This window comes from Pteropus alecto, unplaced genomic scaffold (assembly GCF_000325575.1).
Source record: "Pteropus alecto unplaced genomic scaffold, ASM32557v1 scaffold110, whole genome shotgun sequence".
NCBI classification, from domain to species: Eukaryota; Metazoa; Chordata; class Mammalia; order Chiroptera; family Pteropodidae; genus Pteropus; species Pteropus alecto.
This window is the reverse complement of record NW_006431920.1, coordinates 12,904,869-12,929,371: the sequence shown is the minus strand read 5'-3', so window position 1 is coordinate 12,929,371 and position 24,503 is coordinate 12,904,869. Positions and strand designations below refer to the sequence as shown.

General features: G+C 34.9%; 1 long non-coding RNA gene across 1 annotated transcript in view; it reads left to right on the top strand.

Moving 5' to 3' along the window:
- LOC112475399 overlaps positions 1 to 16,250 on the top strand; it is a 28,809-nt gene extending 12,559 nt beyond the window's left edge. The window contains exon 3 of the long non-coding RNA XR_003044712.1: positions 16,169 to 16,250. This is a non-coding gene — a long non-coding RNA (uncharacterized LOC112475399). The remainder of the gene's footprint in view (positions 1 to 16,168) is intronic.
- Positions 16,251 to 24,503: the final 8,253 nt, after the last annotated feature.

The window sequence follows — 24,503 nt, the reverse complement described above, 5'->3', positions numbered from 1 at the left end:
GGAAATCTTTGAAGGGTTCAGTAAACAACATCATTCTCTCATGCCTAGATTCTGAACCAATTGAGAAACAAGATAAATAATAAGGGGCTCAAATATCGAGGCTGTCAGTTGGCATTAGATGTCAGATGACATTAGAGCCAGATGGATTTCCTAACATGGACCACAGAATTGAGCTGACTTTTCTACCTAGACCCAGGTCTGGGCAATGCTGCAGTGGCCTGGACTTCCCAGAGGGGCCTCTGTGAGCTGGCTGGCTCAGTGGATGTATTTATTCTTTTCAAAGTTATCAATGAGGTAAGTCACTCTGCCTCTGAAAAGTGGGGGCAAGAGGTGAGGGAATGAAAGGCCAGGACCATTACGACTGTCACGGATGTGGAGAAAGTTCCTGCCTACTATTTCTTGACTCTTAGTTTTCTTAACCCATTGAATCAACCATTAAACTCATAGGCAGCCAGGAGTACGGCTGCCTTCCTCCAGGGACAGTTCTGCTTCCTTCTTTATGGGGCCACTTCCAATACCAACCATTCCTCTTATTGAGAATCCCTCTGGGACTTCCAGGGATCAGGGTAGATTAGGTACCCAGAAAGCTCATAGACCCTTGTGAGCTAAAAGGCCAAAGGTCAAAATTCTTACATTAGAATTAAAACTCAAAAGCTATTTTCCCCAATTCATTATTTAGCTTATTGTCTTGGTGTGTGGGGCTCTGGATACCTTGGGAGAAGTTGAAGTTCTGTGAGCATGTGCAGCCTATATTTTTTAGGAAAGGATATGATTCTTTTAGGAACTCAGAAGTTGTATTAGTTTAATGTCAAATCTCACACTTTCTAAAGAACTCAAAGAGTTAACAGGCACACAAAATTTCCATAGCATTAGCCTCACATCCATCACTTTTAAGAAGCAAGATAGTATACCCAAACCATTAAAGCAGTCATCTCCAGCAAAATTATGTACCGGAATTGAGTCCTTAGTGTTGCTGAGAGCATTGCAGAGACTTGGAAGAGGCTGAAGAAAGAGGAACAGATGAAAATCTTGGGTTTTGTCTCACCAAATTAAGGTCGGTCAATGCTGGCTACCTGGAATCCACTCTTATGAAGAATTTTATAATGGAGAGGTTATCTTAAGTTGTGTGGGTGGGCCCAATGTAATCACAAAGGTTTTTATAAGAGGAATGCAGAAGGGTAAAAACTCAGAGGAGGGTAAATGACAGAAGCAGAGGTGGGAGTGATGTGATTTCTGGAAGAAGGCCACGAGCCAAGGAATGTGGGTGACTTCTAGATGCTGGAAAAGGAAAGGAAACAGATTCTCCCCTAGAAGGAACAGAATTCTGCCAACACCCTGGCTTTAGCCTGGTGAAGCCCATTTTGGAATTTTGACCTCCAGAATTGTGAGATAATAAATTTGTGTTATTTTAAGCCACCTGGTAATTTATAGCAACAATAGGAAACTAATACAACCCCCTACTCTGTACTTTCCATCCCCCTCAACTATTCAGTTTTCTCCATGATACTTATCATCATACACATACTAAATATTGTACTCATTTACTGTGTTTACTTTCTGTCTCCACCCAGTAGAATGTTCCTCCATGAAGAGAGGGAATTTTTTGTTTGTTATTGATCTCTAACATCTAGAACAGTACCTTCATATACTGGACCCTCAATAATTATTTGCCAAATGGAAGGATTGTTTGTCTTTAAAAATCATATTACATCCTATCATTCTTGTTGCCTTTTTTGACACAGGCTAAAAAAAGCTTCTTGGTAAGAATGATATTTTCTTCCTTGTATTAAAAAATTTCTTTCTACATTTTCGGCTCTTTCAAATGTAAAATATTAGGCAATACATACTCTATTATTGATTTATTTACACTTACTTGAGATGAATATTAGCAGTTTCATTTACAAAGTTCCCCCATATTTTAAATGTTTTGAAATAGAAAAAAAATGTTTTTCGCATTTTAGATTTTTAAAAAGAGACTCATGTTCCAAAAGCATTAGTAAATTCAGAAATTATGTTCTTACCTAATAAAGAAAACAATCTTTAAATTCCTGGCCAAATATCAATTTCCTGAACTCATACAGCTTCAAATCTAAAGACGTCAAGTCTTCTAGTGAGAATTCCAAAATATGTTTCTCATAGCTTTAGAGGAGGTAAATCATCTTTGAACAGTTCCTTTCCCCGCTTTTTCCTTCCCTACATTACATAGGCTTTTCTGCATTTGGGGTAGAGGGAAATGACAAAATGTGCTATGTCCTGGTTTTTATGAAATCTGCCATGATATATTTTATCCTAATGACCCCAAGACCTGTGTTGAGTTTATGGTATCCCACTTCCTGCCCATGCAATTGAAGAATATTAGTTTTCCTCTCACCTTGGGAAAGGACATACGCTGCACTATGTGTGGTCCTGCTGCTCTGAGATTTCTTGGTGTCGTCAAGTCTGCACGCTCCCCAGTGATAAAGAAGCAGTTGTCTGCACAGCTATTTCTTCCATTAATTTAAGAATATTTATTAAATGCTCCTATTTTATGAGAAGTGCTAGAGGTACAGCGTCTCTTACCACCTTGAGCTTTCACTCTGGTGAATATCTTCCACCCTGCTTTTTAGGAAACCAAGTGTCAGAACTTGTTGGTGTATAATGAATTCTAACCGGTAAGAAGGAAAATTGTGACCGAAAACTAAAGGACATACCTTCTTAGTAGAAAATTTTTATTTTTCAGAGGAGAATTTTTCAGTTTGTAAAGCATATTATTTAAACCTTTTCCACTGGAAAATAAAATGCAATGCTTCTGCTTCAAGATGGTGATTTGACAATATATGTTTGGGTCCTCCTTTTCCCCAAATTCCTGTGAAAATGCAGAAGAAATTCTATATCATTGCTGAGGCTAATGGAATTCATGAGAGATTATATACAGATAGATAGGATTGCATGATGAGCCAAACAACCAGGGGTTGGTTTACTGCATAAGAAGACAAACATACAAGTAGGTGGAAGAACCCCACTTGTACCTCCTAGCTCCAAAAGGTAGGAGCTGTAGGAAGGGGAGTGGGGGCGAAGGGGTGGGGCGTTGGAAGGTCTTTGAAATATAAATACTTGTGACAGTGGCCATAGCCTACACAAAGCACGATTCCTGCTATGACTCTTAAGTTATTGCATTTCACACTTGATGTAGATGGCGGTTCCTAGGCAAAGAGCCAAGCCTCCCTTAGCTGGCTCCTAATGAGGGCAGTTGTGCCAGTTAGAAAAGGGAAATGCTGCTTCAGCCAGCTGGCTGCCACGACGAAGGAGGAAAAAAGTCTCCCAAACTGACGGGAGCTCTCAGGTATAACAACTTTTGGCTTGAGTTCTCTTCCTAGTCCCCAAGCTAATGGGCCACCAATTTGAGAGAGCAGTGTAAAATTTCCTGTTTTTGTTGTTGTTGTTAGTTAATGATTTGAATAGGTACACTTTCAATTTCTCATGAAAGCATTTTAACCTATAACAATGAACAAACCTCTACCTGTTTTTTGTAAAGACAGGTAAACAGATACATCACAGGGTAGATATGTGACATTGCACCATTATCAAAAGAAGGGGTCATGCTGAGAAAAGTTGTTTTTTATGAGACTGATTATAAAAGATAAGGTTAAAAGCTCTAAAACCTCATCCTCCATGATTTATTAAATCAATTACAATGCCCCATTAACATAAAAAATTATAGCTATTAAAAAGAATATTATTAGAAACTTTTGTTGGCATGGAAAGATTGTCACAATATACTGCTAAGTTAAAAAAAAAAGATGCAGACAAATCAGTAACAAAACAGTAAAATAAATGCATCGTGCTTATGTGTGTGGATGGAGAGATGAGAGTGAGCGTTGTCAATGATTCAAGAAGATAAATATTGGAAAATTATAGACCAAAATAATAAATAGGCAAAAAGTTAACATACACTCTAAAATGTGATATTAAGATTATTTTATTATCTTCTTTTTGGTAATCTGTATTTTTTTAATTTTTGACAATAAAGCATAAGTAAATGTGTTTTTGTTGTATAATTATAAAAAATAAATAATGTTTCTTAGAAAGCTTACTTCTAAAAAAATGTTGGACTGAGAAAATTATACAAGTGGGTTCTTAACAAAGAGATGGGTAATTTCCATTTTTTAAAAATAGTCTATAATGTAGCAAAAGATGAAAAGTATACTGATTCATTTTAGTGAACATATATCTGTATGTCAAAGTCTAGAAAAAGACCTTAAAAAATCAACCATGAATCAATTTTATTTGTGATTATGATGCAAAACTTTTTTAAATGATAGTAATTTATTTTTGGTATAATGGTTTAAAAAAATGCCATAGCCAAGTAGAGTTTATTCTAAAAATTCAAACGTTCAATACTAACAAGTTTGTTAATAAAATTTTTGATCGGCAGATCAAAAAAGATAAAACTATTTGACATTGAGGTGACAATAGAGTTTGAAAATACATTCGATGCCACCTAATGTCCAGGTCATTAAAAACAAATAAAGCAAAAATCTCAACTCTTTAACTTGAGACTAGAAGTTCCTAAACATGATAATGTTTATAGTAAACAAACGCCCAACGTTACATAAAACAATGAAACAATAAAGGTATTTCTGTTAAGACAAAATTATCATTATTCATAGAGATAAGCTATAAAACTTTAAAGGTAGAATATGTAGAATACAACTAAAGGATTTGGAATGATAAGATGGACTTAAATAGAGTAACTGGACTGCACTTAAACATTGTAAATACTTAAATCTTTATGATATTTTGATTTGTTATTACTTTTAGATAAATAACTTTCTCCTACCCTGTTTATTTTGTTAAATTGTGTGGAGGTAATTGGCCTTCCCAAGTTTGCAGGGTCAGGAGCTGGAGATAAAAGTAAGCATTGATGTGCTTAAAGAAATGCATGTGTCAATTGAGCTGAGACCCCAAAGATGAGTGCACTTATGACACACAGAGCAATGGAAAATGGCTTTCATTCCAAACCTGCAGTTTTCTGAGTTGGTACCTTGTTTGCTTGTTTTTTCCTCCCAACCAGTTCTGACACCAGCTTGGTGTTCTACAATTCAATTCTGAGGCTAACTCACTGGAGTTAGTGCTAGACTCTACAGGTTTGAAGGCTCAGATCCACAAGACATCACTTCAGATGTCGGTCACAAGTATTAAGTCCCCAGCTTACCCACTTTTGTCTGACTTGGCTACAGAATTGGAGTTTCCCACATCCCCTCCCCCTTTAGGTTTGATAAGTTGCTAGAATATCTCACAAAAGTCAGAGAAACAATTTACATTTACCAGTTTATTACAAAGGATATAAATGAACAATCAACAGGAGAGGTATATAGCATCCTAAGGTGAAGTTTAGAAGGATCTTCTGTTCCTGTGGAGTGAGATGTGCCACCCTCCTGGAACATAGATGTGTTTGACAACTTAAAAGCCCCTGAAACCCATTGTTTAGGGAAGTTTCATTACATGAGTACAATTGATTAAATTATTGGCCGTTTAGTGATTTAATTCAACCTACAGCCCCTCTCCCCTTCCCCAGTGGTCAGAGGGTGAGGTTGAAAGTTCCAACACTCTAATCAAAGGCCTTGGCCTTTCTGACAACTTGGAGGTATCTAGGGGCCTTAGCCACCAGTCATCTCATTAGCATATTAAAAAAACATTTATCACTGGAGATTCCAAGGGTTTTAGGAGCAGTTTGCCAGGAACTAGGGACAAAACCCAAATATTTATTTTTTATCATACCACACACATTCAAATCAGAAAGAAGACTCTGTCATAGCTAAGTCCAATAAGAACTGTGTTGCCTGTCAGAATGGGGCAATACTGGGCTGCCATATTACCAAGAGACTTCAGCTCAAGCATGATGGCTTTGAATGCTGTGCATTTGATGTTTGGTCTTCTGAAACAACTAAATAAAGCAACAACAACAAAAAATCTAAGTTTTACCTGCCACCCTCTCCTGACTCTGAAAGACTTGTGCATAAATTTATACAATCTCTGACAATATCTCCTATAAAATAAACAATGCAAGAAACAAAAGAAAACTTTAAAGACTATGTAATTCATTTTATTATTAAAAATTGTGAGAACATTTGATTTCTATGAGGGTGTAAAGTCAGGAAACATTTCTTAGAGGTAAAACGTGATGATGATAGAAGCTGTGAGTAGCAGATTTAAATGACAGAAACGAAATCCAGTGAATTGGAAGATAATTTAGGAATTCTCTCAGCCAGGAACCTTTTTGAGCTCCCTACACCTGGGCACCTCCTCTGTATACCACCCAGGTAACCTTCCTATATTTCTCCATCCAATCGAGAAATGAATCTTAACGCACACCACTGTGATTATAGTTGACAATGCTGCGTTATGAACTTCAAAGTTGCTAAAAGACTACATCTAATATGTTCCCAACACAAAAGAGAAATGTAATTATGGATCACGATTAAGGTGTTAGCTAATGCCACTATAGTAATCATATTGCAGTTTATAAATGTGTCATACCAAGAAGGTTGTACATAATGTAATATGTCAATTATATCTCAATTAAAAAGAAAGAAGTCAACATAAAGAAATAAAAGAAAACTTTAAAAAGGGGGAAAATTAGAATTAAAAATATTCTGGGTGATATCGAGACCAGAAAATAGATTTATTGTTTAAATAATTGTTAATATACTTACAAAACCTAGTGTAAATGTAAAAAAATGTTATTCTGAAAAATAAAAATAATATAAAAGTAATCATAGATCATAATTATAGGTCATTTCTATAAAATGTGGTATGGAGTAGGAGGAGATATGAAGAGGGCTGTATTTCTCATCTTCCATAAACATTGTATTTAGATTCTATTTATGATGGTTTGTGGTTTTGTTGTTTGATATAAAATAAACATAATATTCTTAATACATAATAACTGGTATTTCACGAGCATTTACAACTGGAATATATGCCAGTTATAACAACTCATGCTCATCCTTGCGTATATAGAAGGAATAAAATCTTAGGTAAAAATGGTAATCTGTGGTAGAAAAATTAGTAATCTGCAATTCCTAAGTCATTAAATTTTTTGAAAGTTAATTTATTTACCTTCTTTAGTGCAAATATCGGCTTCGAAAACAGTAACTATTAGAATATTGGAAGCAATAACTATTGAGTGGATTAAAAAGTTTCTATCTTTGCTTTGCTATTATTAAATCAAGCAAACATAGAGATTATCTTATTATCTCCTATATTAGATTATTAGAATACCAGTGCTCAAAACACACACTAAATTGTTAGAATACTAGTGCTCAAATTATAACAGCTCCAAAGCCTCTGGTGCCTTCAATGTTGACTTCAAAGAGAGCAGATGCAGTTGAAGGGCTGATCTCACTGTACAGTCACTTTCTTTTCCTGACCCCAGGAATGAAAGCAAAGACTTTTTAAGAAAAGCATTCTCATCATCTATCATTGACTTGATTTTGTTCTTATCATTTCACATTTATTGGTTAAGAGAAAAAGTATTTTTTAAAATAGATGGAGGCCTAAAAATAAACAAACATAATCCCCAAACCCAAAACAACACTATTTCCAGAGAACTTTTAACTAATTTATTCATTTGTTGTATGGAAAATGTTGGCATTGCAACTGGAAAAGTAGTGAACCTCAGACTGGGAACTTTGAAACAGTGATTCTTTCCTACGCAGACACAGATTTAAATTTAGGACCTCTGTTAGTGGTTATAGAAACCATGACCTCACAAATACGTATTATCTTCCACTTAACTTAGAACCTCATTTTAGTACTTTATCACTTGTAGGTTGTTGGCATAGAGCTGACATCCCAATTATTCATCTGTCTTACCCGGAAAATGGTATTTGCTCCTTTTTTTTCACTTAATTATGAACTGTATAGCTTGCTCATTATGCACGTGTGTCTGTGTGTCTGTATGTCTGTCTGTCGGTCTGTCTGACCCAGAGTATAAAATTTTCAAGTAACTTAAGAGTCTGATACCAAGGCAAATGTTTCCAGCATCCAAAACAATTTTTTCATGGGCCTGTCAGTTTTTTGGCTTTTGCTTAGGAATAGTTTAGTTCAGTTGCTTGGGTACAGTTGATTGAATACAGTTGTAACAACTAATAAAAATCTGTTATAAGTTAGGGGCATTTTACATTTGTATTCTATTGTCTCCAATACGATGCATTATTTTTAATGCGCCTGCACAAATCCTCTCTTGGTCTGAAGCCTTATCTAATAGAGAAGATGAGGAGAGCATTAACTCACTTTGAGCTGAAGAATAGTTTATTAAAAATACAATATTCTGTTAAAAGGCAGCAGAAATAGATTCCTTCTCTTGTTGAAAATAGGTCAGGCTTCCTTGCTGTTAACAGGATTTCCTGGTAAGGGTTGGTTCTGGCCAATGGAGGCCCCACCAGGAAGTTAGAGGCTGGGAGGACTGTCAAGTCAGGGTATTCTCCCACCTTTCTGTCTGTCAGGTTGCCAAGGGTTGGCTTTGTGCCTCTACCAGAGGCCACAGTTCCTGTCAGAAAATCTCTCCATGCAGTTTTCTATCTGGGTTCTAAAACTCTCTCCCTCCCTCTGGGTTTTTCAGACCTGAGGAGGTAACAGTTCCTTTCTATTGGTAGTCCCAAGGTCCTATTTCATGCCTTTTTACTTCTCTTAAATCTTGTGCACACCTTTGTAAAAGTGGTTTTAATTAAACTCTCAAATTTTCTAATATAAGTAGATATTAGTTTTTTGGTTTTGTTTCATTTTATTTTGTTTTGTCTTTTTGGTTGTTGTTTTGCCAGGTCCTTGGGTAAGGCAGCACTTTTAAACAAAAAGAGACATTTTGACCAATATGAATGATGAGTGAGAGAGAATAAAGGAGCCAAGGAGCACTAAATGAAATTTTTGCACAGACTCTTCCTACTTCCCATCTCCATTTGATCATCCTGATCTCTCTCCCTTCTTCTGGCCTCTAGTTTCTCATAACTGATTAAAATATTTTATGTTCATTTTCCAAAGAATCCTCTCTACTTTGGATTAAGTTCAATATTCTAAACATACATAGCACTCATGAATTTTCATCTCCTATGACTCATTCTCTCAGATTAATTGGGAAAATAATTTGATACACTAATCTATTCTCAGGTATAAATTTCTAATAGTGCCTTAATCATATGTAGCATTCCATGTGGTACTGACTTTAAATAGAATCTTCTAAAGATAAAAATATCTTATCTCAGGTTAACACAGACAAAGGAATAACTCTCTAATGGTGAGACTATATCCCACAATGGCAGCAAGTTCTATTGGGGAAATATTATGAAGCAATAAGTGCAATTCTTAGGTCATATAACAGGAGTTGTAGGTTCTACCTGGAGGTAAAGTTGGCAATGAGAGGCTGAGTGGTAGTTACAATGTAAGGACCATGTCAAAATGAGACCATTTCTCTTGGAGAAAAAAATGGAGAAAAGAAAAGTGGAATAGATAGGAACAATTGTAATATAAAGAATGAGAAATACTATAATAATTTTTTTTCTGGACTTTGGTGATCTCCATGTGTATATGGTTTGGACATAATTTAATATATCAAAACTTAAGCAGAAATCTGAAAAGAGTATGGAATTTGATGTGCTTTGTACAGAGTCAAGATCTGTTAGTGAAATGGATCATTTTTAGAGCCATATTTATTTTTATTCCTCTGATATGAAAAGTTAATACCTATAGCCAAATTTTTGATAGCTTGCATTATTATGTATTTAATGCCATTAATTCAACACCCAGATGTGTTTTATTTCTTAAAAGCCTTGGCTGGCAGTGCTGTCCTATTCAAACCCACAGACTAATGAACAAATCTTATTTTGTCATATTCACTTTAATCCAGTTGATGAGGACATGCATGTAAATTACATCGCAGAACGATTTTTATTAAGAGACTGCATATCAATTCATTTGGATGGAGGAAGCTCGGAAATATTTCTCCAGTGTCACTATTTGATCTCTAGTACCCAAAACCCTAAATCTCTCAGCTGGCCTAGAAGCAGGACTTAAAGAGTAGTTAGGTCTCAACATCAAGTGTGGAGGCCTGAGGAATAGAGCTGGGTATGCGTTAGAGGGCAGTCCGCAGGTAATAAGCTTAAAAGAAGCACTTTGATAATCTTACCTAAAGGCCTTAAATACTGACCATTGACATGTCAAAGGAATATTTTGCAATTTTTCTTTTTAACATTTACCATGCATTTATTCAGATTTTTAAAAAATTGCCTACAGACATTGTTCAATGTGCTAGGGATGGATGCATCAGTGAGGAAAAGTGATACAATTGTGCTGCCTTATGGTGGGTGGGGCATGGAGAAAGATCATAAACAATAAATATAATAATTAAGCTGTGTAGTGAGCTAAATGATGGTGAATGTTAACTGAAAAGAAATAGAACTGGGTTAAGAGGCTGTAATTTACATTCAGTGACCTCATTGAGTAGGTAATATTTGAGCAAAGACTTGAAGCAAGTGAGAGAATGAGCCATACAGCTGCTTCTTCAACACAGACCTAACAACTGTTAAATCAACGTGCTAAAGTAGCTCTGTCCTATTGAACTATAATGCAAACCACGTAAGTAATTAAAATTCTGTAGTATTTACATTTTAAAAAACAAAATGAAAGAAATAAAATTAATTTTAATAAAATATTTTGTCCAACCCAATATATCCAAAATATTGTTTCATCATTTAATCAAGATCAAGAGAAAATATTAAGTAGAGATTTTGCATTTTTTATTTCATAGTAAGTCTTTGACATGGAATGTATACATCATAATCACAGCACATCTCAGTGTGAACTAGCCCCATGCAAGTGCTCAGTAACCACACTTGGTTAGTGACATGCATATTGGACAGTATAGTCTTAAAAAGTGTTGAAAAATTACCACTTTTAAAGAAAACACTGACGGGGAGAACTCGCTCTGCTTTCCTGTCCCTCCAAGCTAGGTGGGGTGCTCGTGGCAATGGGAAGGAGGCAAGCTTCATTTGGAGTGAGGAAAAAATTTGTCGAAAGGATTAGGGAACTTTACTTCTGTATTAGCCCCAGTAAGGGTAGCCCATATGGTACGCAGCCTTTGAAGCTGCAACCTGATGTAAAAGGTCACGTTTGATCCTCAGACGTTTATATTCATCTTCTGCCAAAGCCTTCTTCTCTTTTAGGAATTGTTTTGAAACTGGATTTTCCATTCAAGATTAAGACTTTGTGGTATTTCATTTATTTATTTATTTGTTTATGTATGTATGTATGTATGTATGTATGTATGTATGTATTTAATTTTTCTTTTCTTTTTCTTTCTTTCTTTTTTTTTTAAATCCTACTATGGACAGTGAACACACATTTTGTGGTAGTATATATGTTTGTTGAAAATTAGATGATAACCTTAAACTAGAGATTACGGATATATATAGGAATTTTAATGATGTAATTGTACTCTGAATGCCTGAATTCTAATATTATGACTGCTTGCAAGGTACCAAGTTTAGCAAGAACAAGAAAGAAATAAGCCATACATTAATGCCATTTTCTCAGTTCTTAGCAATCAATGATGAAAAACAGCTATTATGAGTTTTCCCCTCCTCGACTAGATTGTAAGTCCAAGGACAGGAACCACATCTTCATTATTTTCTCTTTCCTATTCTATCCTTCATAGAGCGTAGTGCTGAGCAAATAGCTGATATTTAATAAGTATTTATAGATTACTCCAAGGATTGGCAAATTTTTTCTGTAAGGTCCAGATAATAAACATTTTGGTTTCTTGAAGGCCAGATGATCTCTGTCACAACTGCTCTGCTCTTGTAGCACAAAGCAACCATAAACAATATGTAACAAATGGACATGGAAGTGTTCCAATAAAACTTTATTTATGGACACAGATTTTTATATGAGCAATGAAACTTTATTTATGGACATATAATTTTTACGTGTCACAAAATATTGCTCTTCTTATAATATTTTCCAACCATTTAAAATTTAAAAAATCATTTTTATCTGGGGCTGGACAAAAATAAGCAACAGGCTGAATTTGATCTGTGAGCCACAGTTTACCAATGCCTGGCTTAAAGTATCCTCGTTTCTTGTTTCTTTTTCCTTTTTTTGTTTCTTTTTCTCCTAATTTACTCTATTTTCTCTCTTTTTGACCTTCCTTCATCTCACTGTTGATTCTCCTATATCCTTCCTTCTTCTCTATCTTCTTTTTTTTCCTTTCTTCATGAATGATAGCCATTTTCTTCTCTTGGTTTACCTAAGCACTATTGTCATAGGTGGAAAGATTTCCTGAAAGACTGATTCAATCTCAGGAAGAGAAAAAAAAAGATATATGGGATTAAAATAATATTTAAGACATGACAGAGTTCTAAAATTATTATATCATGGCCTCCGGTCTCTTTTTCCTTCTTCTCATCTTGATGCTTCTCCATATACCAAGTATAGTGCAAAAGAATAAAAGTGACTTGTATGTTTATACTGACAGAAGTGTTATTACTAATATGTGCAAGTATGTAGGTGGGTAATGGTTATTCCAGTTGTGCTATTTATTTTGCATTAACTTGTAATAATTGGGCCCCTCAAATGTTTATTCTTTCACCCCTTCCTGCAAATTCAGACACTTATTTGAGAAAATTATCTTGACTCACTAACAATTTTGGCTTTGCTGAAAGTAATTTCTTAAAAATTTCCAACCATTTCAATTCATAGTTTCTAATTTTAAAGATGACTTTATTCAAGTTCTGTTCATTTGTTGTTGTTGTTGTTTTTAACAACACTTTAATAAATAATTTGCCTCAAATCTACCAGGTTTGAGCAATAGTTTTAAAATTCAGTTACTAGGGGAATTTTTTAAAGTACAGACACTACAAAGACAAAAACAAAAGAAACCCCTTTGGTTCTTATAAACAACAAATAAATGTTCAGAGCATGTCTCCTTTAAAATGTCACTGTTTTAGTATTCCCCCCCACCCCCGCCAAATGCATAGTTTTCCTTCTTGCTTTTTCTTTCTTCTTTTATAAAATTACCAACTTAAAAATAAATGATAGAATTTTACTATTGTCAGAAGTTATGCAGAATTTTGCCCCTAAACCCAAGATGTTTTTTCCTTTCTTCATTTTTTAAGACACTGATTAGATCTTAGAATCAACAACCTCCCTTCTTTAACAAAAATCTTTTCTTCCACTAAGGAATATTTTCTGAATTAAAGGTAGGGCAGTGAATATCTTCAGCTCTATTTACCACAGTGTTAGTTACAGAAATCTGATCTTTTAAAGATATTCCATGATTTTTCCTCCTTAATTCAGAATATTTGATAGAATATGATATAGCACAATTAGAAAAATCTAGACCAAAGCAAAATGTTTACAAATGAACACAAATGAATACACAAATGAAATATTGTTACAGCTCTTGTCCTCTTTGGAAATATACTGTCAATTCACTGAGTCTCACTAAATCATCTCAATCATGTGGATTGCCGACAAATGTGACTACGGTTGAATTTGTGATTTGTTCTCTATAAATTCAAAGATAAAATGATTATCTTCTGGTTGCATAGTTATTTTGTTATTTTATTTTCTTTAGCACTGCAAACACATTATACCCATTAATTTAATTTTATAACATCCCAAGAATTTGAGAAAAATACTAATACCAGTAACTTCAAACAAGAAAGCAATAGGTTTCCATCAATAGTGTTTTGTAATATAATTTACACAATATTATAATACCAATCATAAATATTAAATTTAGCCCATATTTCTTTTATATTTTCAACTTAGTTTATTACAAAAATTGTTCTAAAGATGGTGGACATGTAAAAGATACTGGCTATAATACACATGACTTTTCCATTCACATGTGCAGTCTTTCGTGTACTTTATATGGAATTTTGCCATTCTTAGGGCAAGAGAAAAATACTTAATCTTCTCTAGGCATCCAAAAAGGAGTGGAAAAAAAAAAAAAACTTGCATGGGCAGCCTCAAAGAAACAGAGTCTATAAGACAAGTTCCTTGAGAGTGGCATTGCTCTCTTTGGACTGAGGAAAAAAATGTGGAAAGAAACAGTAGGACTTTTGTGACTGATTGTATTTTCCATAGATTGCTACACCAACATATATCCTATCCCATGCTCTTCTTACACTGTTGCATTGACATGCCTCCATCCAGAGGCAAGTCTGTTTTCTCTCTTTGAACCTAGGTAGATCTTTCTAACTGCTTCAACCAATAGAATGTGATAGGTGTGACATTCCAGGACTTCCAAGGCTAGGATATAGGAGGAAATTCAACTTCTGCCTGGCTCTCTCTTCTTGCTCAGGGCACTTTTCCTTCTAGAATCAGCAACCATGTCATAAGGAAGTTCAGATCACATGAATGGGCCACATTTAGGTGTTCTGCTAAAAGCCCCTTATAATAGCTAGGCTGACAGCTGACATCAACCACTATTTATGTAATTGAATCAGTCTTTAGATGATTCTAGTCTCTAGCCTCTGAGCCACTCTGGCTGAGGTCAAATGGAATAGAGATAAGCTGTCCTCATTAAGTTCTCCTTAAACTACATACAGATTTCTGAGCAAAATAAATATTGTCATTGTCTAAATTTTGGAGTAATTTAATATGTAGCCAAAGATAACTAGAACAGCCTTCAACAAGATACTACAGTGACACTGTAAAAATTACATTGCTCATATAATTTGAGTTTTATTGCATCTGAAAAACTAATGTTAAACCATAGCAATCCCTTGTATACTTAGTATACCACCCCTTTTATTGAGTATAGAATTCCCCTTTTTGATTGCCTTGAGAAGAGAAACAAATGAGACCACTTTGGAATAAGAGGTGGCCAGACAGTTACTGCTCTAAGGTTTTTGTGAGTCCTCAGAACTAGAAAAAAAAAAAATGGCTTGTAGTAAAATGCTTCTATTAGTTCTGATCTTGGAGGAGCACTTTCATAGCTGGCAACATGATGATGCCACCCCTGTATACCTATTCTGAAGAATGGATGATCCATTGCTCTATCTCTGTAATTCTAACAAAAGTAATTTTTAGGGTGCAGACGAGTAAGCAATATGCACAGACAGTGAATATGCACAGCAGTAAATAAGCAATATGCACAGAAGTAAATAAGTTACGTTCTTATTTATTGTGCAAGTCCTCAGGTAGGCAGGCTGGAAGCATATGTTGTGGGAAGTTTAGAGTTATTTCTCCACTTGTAATTCAGTAGGATGGCTCTTGTGGTTGACCCAAGAGTCACAGAATGAGATGGAGAAATCTTGACATATATTGGCCAGCTCCTCAGATAAATCCTTCAGTTAACTTAGAGGTCAACACCACCATTTCATCCTGACTTTCTCCAATTTTGGCAGCTTAAATACAATTCCAGTTCACAAAAACCTTAAATTTGACTAAGGTAAATTGTTTGCGGCAATCTATAGCAAGTAGCTGGTGTGGCTGAAAACTTATTTCCAGAGATTTTAAGGATTCTATATTGATAACATAGTTCCTACCTTGATGTGGTCCTGAGAAATTCATATGGACTATGAGCAAACAATCCTTATAGAATAGAAGGGGATTATATGCAGCAATGTAATCTACCATTGTAACTTCTAAATCAATTGCAGTTCACCAGGCAAAGCTTCAAGCCAAAACTTTTATGCAAATATTCTCTGTAAGTGCCACGATAAGGTGGCTAAGGTAATGCAATAACCATCTAGAAGAAAAAGGCAGAGAGTAGAGTATTTAGGAGAATGGACTCTGGTGCTGATCTGCCTGGCTTCCAATTCTGTCTCTGAGACTGGTTGTGCAATCTTAGGGCAAGTTCTAATTTCTGGCATTAGAAAATTAATCTTTCATTGCCTCACTCCTCTCATTTTTAAAATGAAAATGATAGAGTTGTTGTAATGTTTAAAAGAGCTAATAGACGTACAGTGTGTACAATAGTGCTTGGTAGGCAGTTAAGTGCTCAGTAAATGTTAACTGTTACTATTATTTTGTGACTGAACCACTGAGTGTCTTAAATTACTCAAGTTTCTCCTTTTTCATCATTATAAAGTATTTTTTGGTTCTGGGCAGTTAATCACACAACTTGTTCAGGCAGAAGATATGCTTGAAGCACATTTTTTAACATCAACACTTTCTCTAAAAGGGTTGCAATCTCTTCAGGGATCTTCTGTGACAGTCAGCTCTGGATATCAAGATTACATACTATTCTTTTCATTAAAATTTAGGTAAGTAGAGAACATATCATGACCTTCAAGTATGTGGCTTCAAGATGCATAGATAGTGATAATGATAATTAATCACAAAATCCTATAATAAGAATTTCAAATGAGGTTTACATTGTATTGGTGCATATTGAGTAGTTGGGAGATTTGGGGCTTTAGAAAGAACTCATGATGTAGATGGTATTCTTTGAAGCACTTCTCCAAGCCGGCTACCACCATTTCTTTTTTTTCTATGTAGAGCTCCTTCACCATAAGCTGAAGAATAATTGGTAGGAAATTGTGGTTTATTCTCAATAGAAGAAACTGATTCTGACTGGGAAGTGAATGATGATATAACATCCCAGAAAGTAACATTTTGCTGAAATCAGCTCAATAGAATAATATTTCCAATAAGTTATGAAGTGACCTTGCAATGGTAGACTTCTGAAAAAGAAATACAATAAAAGAGTGAAGCCCCAGAAAAATTTAGCCTTGCTTAGCTTTAGATCAGGTCTGGTATTGCACAGTCTTATTCAGTTGGCTAAATGCCAATATCAGGGATGGAGTAATCCAAGAAGGTACCGGTGAAAGTTCTCGTTCCAAAACTTCCCTCATTATTTTTGGTTCTGGGCAGTTATTTGAATACCCACTCATTATTTGAATACCCACTATGTCTTTTTAAAAATAAGATTATCAGCATTTTCCTCTTCTTCGGAAAGACATTAGTATTTTACCATTATCAGCAGTTATGGGAAACTGTAAAGCTAAGATTATTCTTTTTATATTTCTGAGTTTTTCTGTGAATTCAGCCATTATTATTGAGCCCATGATTAACATACTGTTTAAGTATTATCACCTTTTTGCTAGCCATTTGTCTGTTTTACTCTCAGATACATTCCCTGCCCTTCTCTGTGTTGGAGGGAGCACCATTTCCTAGGTTCTCTTGCACTCTGGCATTTGGATAGGTTTGGCCAATAGGAGGCACTGGTGATAAACAGCAGATCAGGAAGAAGGAAGAACATAAGGTATTTCCTCTTCTCTTTCTCTGCTCTGGGCAACATCTCTAATAGGATAGAGATGTGTCTCCTCTGTAGCTCCAACTCTTAATGAGTGATCCGCCATGGTTCCACTTCACATTGGGCCTTGGCTTTAGAACTTTCATAAAACTGACTTCTCCCTTCCTCCTTCTTATAGTAGTGGCTTCTACTTTTGCTCATCTCTGGTTTTCTCACCATCCTCTGCTTGCCTTTCAGATCTTCCATTATCAGTGTAACAAATGTCCTATATTAAACTCCTGTTGGAAACACCTACAGTAATTTCTGCGTTCTGACTGGACCCTGATAATACATGTAGATACATACATGTAGAATATTTGTAAGATGTCAGAGAGAAAACTCTAGAATGCTAGAAGATTCAAATATTTAAAGAAATTCTAAATTATATAACTGAAGCTATTTCCAGATCATTAATTGTTTGGCATCTCGAGTCATGCCATTAATGATCAGCTATTACCAGGTGCAGACAAGGCCAATTTTTACAAAGATCTGATCCTCAGTAAGGGTCGTGAGAAGTTTATTCAGTACAAACACTACATGTAGGGACTTCTTAGGGTCTTTCTTCAGAGTCTTTTTACAGTCTCTACAGAGGTTAACATAAAGTATTAGTAACTGTATACTTAGATTAGTCTAGCATACACAACTCATTCAATTGTACCTTGGTTGACTTGAATCTCAGATATCTCCTCTGTATTTTTTCTTAAAAGGTTTATTTCTAACTTGGAGTAAATTACTACAGCGTCTGGATGCAGATGGAATGACATAGGCATACTTTTTAGTTCAATTTTTCAGAGATGTCATGAGAAATCAGTTACCATCTTGTTGAAGCTAAGACTTTTTATGGTTTTGAAAATCTTGAAAATCAATTTCTAACATTATGAGACAAGTTTTCCCCTTCAATATGTTTTGATGACAAATGAAAATGTGTCTACAATCACACTGTAGATACTGGCAATATCAATTGTTTGATTATTATAATTTAAAGAATTATGATACGTGTTCATTGCAGTGGTATAAAAGGCTTGGGGAAAATATTACAAAAAGGTCTCAACCACACTCTTAAACCATTTCCATAATGTTACCTTCAACTTACTCTACAAGCCACTGCAATCTGGCTGGCACCTCTCAACTCCTACCCTATCTTCCATCTTTTTATTGGAGATGTCTTGAAAAGGCCATCAGTGATGGGCCACGTTATATCCAGTCTTTTTCTTAAAAATCTCTTTCCTTTGGTCTTGTTTTTTTTCTCTTCTCTGAACAGTATAATAACCTCCTAATGTGTCTCATTGCCCCTACTGTTTCCTTTCCAATTTATCCTCCACATTGTCATAGCATAGAAGGCAACATTATACAGTGAAAAGTTCATGGGCTTGAAGCCAGAAAGGCCTAAATTCAAATTTCAGCTCTTCTATGTAAATGACTTGATGATGACCTCAATTTTGACACATTTGTAAGTGTGAATTATAGAACTTACGTTATGGAGTTGTTTTTCAGAATAAAATATAATAATGTCTGTACAGTGGCTTATACATGATACAGTCATTTTGATTTTTGAAAAATCAACTCAGTTATGAACATGTTTCTTTTCTGTTAGTTGCAGAATAAATTCCAGCCTCCTTAGCCTGACACACATAGTCCTTCACAAGCTACAGCTTTTTTCAGTCTTAGCTTCTGCCCCATCATCCCATGTTCTGAAAACACAGATGGTCATGTTTTTTTCCACACTTGGCCATTCATTTATGCCTCCATGTATTTGCATATATACTTCTCCATCTGTAATGTCCTTTGCCCTCCTATCTAAATGGCAGGCTCCCAATTTATTCTTTAGTACCTTATTTAAACATTCTCTCCCAGTCTGTTAGCCTCATTCTAATAACTTTTGAACAGCTTTGTACTATTAAAGTGGTCTTCTATTTTTGAAGATTCTGCTCTTCATCTGCTGTATCTTGCAAATATAGTTTGCAGCTCCCCTACTTAAAAAGTAGATAATGTATAGAATCCAGCAGATATGGTGGAACTTATTTTCCTTATGATCTGTTAACCCTATTGTCAAGGGCATGTTATTTCCATGTTAAGAGCATAATTTTAGTTAAAATTCCTCATTATAATAATTCTTGTTACTGATGAAAGTATGGTAAGGTAAGCATTCCCATATCACTTATGATGGAATGCAAATTTTGGAGAAAACAGTTTTTTTAATATATATTCAAACTAATACACAAAATATTTACAATATTTAACCCAGTGATTCTATTTCTGAAAATTTATTTAAAGAAAACAAAAATGTACATGTACACAGATTTATGTATAAACATGTTCATCATATAGTTATAGTGAAAAACTAGGTGGAACTTAGTTATCCAAAAATATGTTTTAGTTAAATAAATTATAATATATACACATAATAGAATACTGTGTGGTAATTAAAAGTTACATTTATGAAGCATTTATAATAAAACAAGATTCTTATGATATAAAATTAAATAAAAAATCAGAATACAAAAGCACACTTTCAGTATGACCAAAACTATATTGAATATACAGTATACACAGAAAAAAAGAAAAACCTAAAAAAAATTGCTGAAATGTTAGTGATCATCTATACTTGTCAGGGTTGGCTACCTGCTGTAACAAACAAACTTCAATCTCTGTGGCTTAACATTAAAAGTTTATTTTTTGTAATGTCACAGTCCAGTGTAGGGCTGGAAGGTGACTCTTCTCCATGCAATTATTTGAGGAACGAGGCTCTTTCTAGAACTAAGTTCTGATATGCATTCACTAGGCAGGTGGAGGAAGGAGGTTTCAGAGGTATGGCCTAGCATCAAGACACATCACTTCCGTCCATGCACCACTGGCCAGAACTCAATTATGTGACCTCATCTCTTTTCCCAAAGTTTTGAGAAATGTATTCTCAAGAGGAAGAAAAAGAGCTTGAATATTGACAACATCAGCCTTTCTCATCTCTGAGAGGAAATCTAACAAATAATTTCTATATCTTGATTTTTTTTGTATTTTCCAAATTTCTCACAATAACTATATGATAAAAGAAAAAATGTATAATTAGAACCCCCCCAAAGATTTAAAAGAAGCTACTCATTTAATTAGTGTGACATTAATTTACACTGTCTAAAGTATTTCCTTGTACATTCAAAAGGTAAAATTTGGTTTAGGCAAGAGTTGCTGTTACAAGATTTCATTTTTGACACCATAAGAAATCCATGCAACTGATAGTTTCAGCTGATTGAATTGAAAGATCTAAATAGTATCCCACAATTTCATTAAATGTTATTTAAGAACTAGAGTTGAGAAATCTCACTTTATTTATTTATTTATTTAACCAGGCCCAACCCTGCTTAGCTTCCAAGATCAGATGAGATTGGGCACGTTCAGAGTGGCATAGCCATAGACTAGAAATCTAACTTTAAATCAGTTTTTGGTAGAAAGAGATGGAGAGGTGGAAATATCTAAGACCAAGACTCTTGAACTTTAAGCCTTTTTCTGTCAACACTCTATAGTTCTGTTGATCCCAAATTGAACTTAGCCCATCTACATCAGCTCTCTTTTTATTTGGGAGTAGAGAAGAAGCAGAGAGAGAGAATGTTGGAGAAGGACAGTGGCCCATTCCTTCAGCTTCTCTCTTCAATATCTACAGGCCAACATTTATTCTGGATAGTATGAAAATATCAACTCCCCAACTGTTGGGGTAATGGCAATCTTTTCTTCCTTCCTTCCTTCCTTCCTTCCTTCCTTCCTTCCTTCCTTCCCTTCCTTCCTTCCTTCCTTCCTTCCTTCCATCCATCCATCTTTCATTCCATCAATCCGAGAAACATTGATTGAGACTCTACAAGGAAACAGGAAATATGCAATGTAACTTTTTTTTGGTCGTCTATTTTTATTTTCTACCTGGTGGTGAAATTCATTCTCAATATGCATACTGCGGAGCCAGTATACTGACAGAAATATTTTCTATCTGCTCTACAACAGCTATTTTAAACACAGGATCTGCTTAGATCCCAATCTGAGATCTTATATTAATCATTCTTTCTGTAGCTAGGAGAGTACCCCTCTACCCCCATCTGCTTAAATATCCTATAATCTTTGTGCTCTCATTGCAGTTCTTTGAGTTACATATTTCTTTATCCCCCTCCAACTCTAGCTGGATTGCAGAGTTAAGTTTATGAAAATAAAATATAAACTAAGGAAAACATGTCTAGAAAAAAGTCCTTAAGAAGAAATTGAATTCACAACCTGTTTTATTCTATAAAACTCTACTTAAAATTAGAAAAGTTGCATTTATTGCCCTTATCAGTTTATCAGATTAAGCAACACAGATTTTTACTATAACCACTTGGATAATTAGTGTTTCATAATCATTAACATTTCATTACTCCCCTTTTTTTCAGAGCACAAAATGTCATTAGAAACATGTGAAATATTTAGGGATCATATAAAATGTACGAAAGAACATGAAAAATACTAGTTTTTACAGGTAAGAGGAAAAAACTCTTAAAATGTCCTATTAATTTTTAATTAGAATTTTAAACTCTTAGTTAAACGCTAAAGTCAATCTTGCCTAATTGAGAGGGATTTGCCATCTTTCTGTCCTCAGTCTTTTTTCTCTCCAATTTACATTCTTGTCTTGACATAGTTGGGATTATTTGATCAACAACTTCATATTATATTAATGCAGAGAACACTGGAGTTCCCAAATTGTCTGGCAAAATAGGTCAAATTCTCTAGGTATTTTTTTTACCACACCCTCCGTTTTCCACGAGACTGACTCAGGGATTTATTCACTCTGTAGGTATGCTAATGGCTTTATTGAGTACACACATTAAGTTATGTACTACGTAAAAAATTCTCTTTAGACACATTCCATGACCAGCAGGTTCGTAGCCTTTATTTAGCAATGGTACTTAAAAGGAAACAGAAATAACTGAACTTTTACTGAAATTTAACTGCTATATTATACTAAAAAAAAGTTATAATATTTTTATTTTCAATTAGCATTTCTGGGGATGATAATTTTGACCATGTAGTAAGAGAAATAAAACATTCTTTATTTCACAAAAGCATTTTTTATAATACAGATATGTTCATTTTAAATGAGTGCACTTTGAGACTAGATTAACCAGATATTCGAGGAAAGTATCGATGCCTACTATTCGAGGTTAGTGACCCTCAGTGAGGTTCAGTTACATGAGAGACCAATGTCCAGTAATTTACCCCCAAAGAAAGAATTTAATCAGCTTTACAATATCATTTTCTAATAACAATTGAGTGAGTTATATTTATACACTGTTCAGAAAAGCTAACACATATCCATGTTGGAACTGAAAGACAGATAGAAATAATCAGTACTTTCTAGCAATGGTTTGGATTAAACAGCAATGTTAATTCTCATTGTAATCCTATACATTTTCTGATTATCTCCTTGTTCCCTGAGATGAGAAGAAAGTTCCAGTCATGAGAAGATGGAGATTCATCTTTCCCTTTTAATTTTGGTTAAAAAAAAAGTATTAGCAGTTCTCAGAACCCAGTCGGCTTACTTTGGCTTATGTTTTTATTTGCTCTTTTCTCCCCAGCTTTGCCTTCTTTGTGCCTATTTTTCCTTTTCTGCCTCTTCTGAGTCATATGTTGACATAACTCAGTGCGAAGCCTGGGGTTTGAAGAGACTTGGACACGAAGTCCAGGTACACAGAGATTTTTGTCTGATAACACCACAAACACTCCGCCTGCAGACTTCCTACACTCGAGACATAATATTTTCAAACACCAATTTGCCAAGCAGGTTGGCTGTGAATACTCCAGCCTGCTGGTGGTTTGTCAGAGCTGGGATGCTTCTCTCCATCCTTCTGACTCTTGGGCTTAATTCTCAGTTTTGCCATACTAACAAATATAGCTTCCTTTTGAAGTGGAGAGTCTAGATTTTTCTCCCCCAGGCTGTGGAGAGAATTTAAAAGAATGAACTCTTTTATTCCAAACTTTATTTTTGATGAAATACCACTCACAACTCATAAATAAAAGCTCCTCAATTTTTGAGATGTTGAAAGTTTGAATCTGAGGTGCTATGACATCTTATTGATCACTAGATAACTTTGTTTCCTATCTTCTCTGTTCATAATTTGGAACTTACTTGTACTTAATGCCATCATTCCTAGTTGAAGTTTTCAAATATGAACATTGATGACTTTACATCCTTAACTAAACCCATCCTACCCTCACATTTTTCTTAATTCTTTTCTGCTTCATCTATAGGTGATAGATGTAGATATCAGATACAGTGAATGAGAGGGAAGGAAACAGAACAGAGAAAAAGGGATAGATAGAAGAAAACAAAGTGAATGTGTAGAAAAGACAATCAAATTTTCCTGCTTTAATATATTAGACTATTTGGGTTCTGTCATGAATCAAAACAAATAAAACTGATAAGTTTTCATAAAGAAACTATCTACATTTAAGACTGGTAAACGATATGAATAAGGAAGAAGTATTAAGTCTCTCTCCAACACACACACACACATACACACACACATCGGTGGGATTTGGTAATCAACGTTTAACCATGGAAGAACAAGTGGTTTCAAAGATAATGATTCTGAGTCAACAGAATGTCTCTGTCTTTGATTTAGACCAGACATTGTCTGTTATTTGGCTTTAGAAGTGTCTTAAGGTCCCTTTTAGGTGTGGTCTCACTGAAGCCAAGAGCTTAAGGCAAAAACAGACATGCCTTCTGCTTTTGATGTTCATGTTACTTTAGCACAAAAATACACCCAGCATCTATGGTCCACGGTGGTAGACTCTCCATGATCTCTTAACTTTAAATAGACAGATGGATAAATAGATGGTTCTTTCCCTTACTCAGCACTGCTCAAATTTTCATAAGAAAGGGCTTTTTAGTTTGGGGCTCCACATCTTAAGAGAACTCTGAAATTTGGAGATGATTCAGAAAAGACTATGAGTGTTGATGAGAGGGTTGGGAAATGGAACTTATAAGAAAGAGTTAAAGACATTGGGATTACTTATCTTGGAGGAGAGAAGAAAGGTAACCTAATAACAGTCTTGCAGTGTTTGAAGGTATATAATATGCATAATGGTTACCAGCTGTTTTCCTTCTCCATCAAAGAGAACAAGAGGCCAAGTTCTCACACTACCTAGATCAAATACAGAGAAACGTTTCTTGTTGGTGGTAGTGACGGTGTTAAAAAGATAAACTGGTAAC